At 35.7% G+C, this 1,605-nt stretch overlaps 1 long non-coding RNA gene across 1 annotated transcript; it reads left to right on the forward strand.

The window, feature by feature from the left end:
- Positions 1-523: 523 nt before the first annotated feature.
- LOC128556015 (uncharacterized) lies at positions 524-1,360 on the forward strand. The gene is made up of 2 exons (XR_008370392.1): positions 524-845; positions 1,021-1,360. It is a non-coding gene; the product is annotated as an uncharacterized LOC128556015 (long non-coding RNA).
- Positions 1,361-1,605: the final 245 nt, after the last annotated feature.

A 1,605-nucleotide genomic window follows, 5' to 3' on the forward strand; every position in this document is an offset into this window, starting at 1 on the left:
ATTACCTACTTTCACATTTCTCAAGCTACAGCCTCCAAATTTGAAGCACATGCATAATTCTGTCTACCGAAATGAACTTTGACCTTGAAATTGATCTAGTGACCTGTTTTCACATTTCTCAATCCACAGCTTTCAAATTTGGACCACATACACATTGTTTTGTACCAAAATGAAATTTGACTTGATTTTGACCTTTAGTTAGTCTTGAAATTTGGAACATTAAAAAATGGCTCAGTGGATGGCGCCAAGATCACTCTGTAATCTCTTGTTAGGTTAATAGGTTAAAGGTCAAGGTCAGATTAAACCAGAATGGTAGAACTTCTGTTTTCAATGAGCATATAATTTCTGTTCCTTGTGCAATTACTGAATGAATCAAGGTGGGCATTTCGTGTTCGACGAGCTCTTGCTTTTAATTACTTCCCTTTTATGTTACTATAAATAGCTTATTTAGTAACTTTTTAGCTCATCTGATTTTTTGAAAAAAAAATGATGAGTTATTGTCATCACTTGAGCGGTTGTCGGCGTCGGCGTCGGCATCTGCATCGGCGTTGCACTTGTTCACAAGCTGACCCTGTATAGCAAGAAACATAACTCCATCTTGATTTTTGCAAGATTTATGGCCCCTTTTGTACTTAGAAAATATCAGATTTCTTGGTTAAGTTTTATGTTTAGGTCAACTTTTCTCCTAAACTATCAAAGCTATTGCTTTGAAACTTGAAATACTTGTTCACCATCATAAGCAGACCCTGTACATCAAGAAACATAACCCCATCTTGCTTTTTGCAAGAATTATTGCCCCTTTTGGACTTAGAAAATCAGTTTTCTTGGTTAAGTTTTATGTTTAGGTCAGCTTTTCTCCTAAACTGTCAAAGCTATTGCTTTAAAACTTGCAACACTTGTTCACCATCATAAGTTGACCCTGTACAGCAAGAAACATAACTCCATCCTGCTTTTTGCAAGATTTATGGCCCCTTTTGGACTTAGAAAATATCAGATTTCTTGGTTAAGTTTTATGTTTAGGTCAACTTTTTCTCTTAAACTATCAAAGCTATTGCTTTGAAACTTGCAACACTTGTTCACCATCATAAGCTGACCCTGTACAGCAAGCAACATAACTCCATCCTGCTTTTTTGCAATAATTATTGCCCCTTTTGGACTTAGAAAATCATTTTCTTGGTTGAGTATTATGTTTAAGTCAACTTTTCTCATAAACTATCAAAGCTATTGCTTTAAAACTTGCAACAGTTTTTCACCATCATAAGTGGACACTGAACATCAAGAAACATAACTCTATCCTGCTTTTTGCAAGAATGATGCCCCTTTTTAGACTTAGAAAATCATGGGTAGGACAATATTTCTATTACACAAAAAAAAATCAGATGAGCGTCAGCACCCGCAAGGCGGTGCTCTTGTTTATTATTGGCCATAGGGAAAAATCGAGTCCACTTTCCTGTGATACAACATGGATGGTACCTCCAATTTTTAGGTGTATTTAGACATATCTGTACCTTTAAGAAAATTTCAACTATATTTTCTCATGATTCTTTTGATGATCTTGATTATGATTTTTGTCGAGCCCGCTTGCGGAAGCTAAGACACAGTTGT

The sequence above is a fragment of the Mercenaria mercenaria genome, chromosome 3 (genome assembly GCF_021730395.1).
Source record: "Mercenaria mercenaria strain notata chromosome 3, MADL_Memer_1, whole genome shotgun sequence".
NCBI classification, from domain to species: Eukaryota; Metazoa; Mollusca; class Bivalvia; order Venerida; family Veneridae; genus Mercenaria; species Mercenaria mercenaria.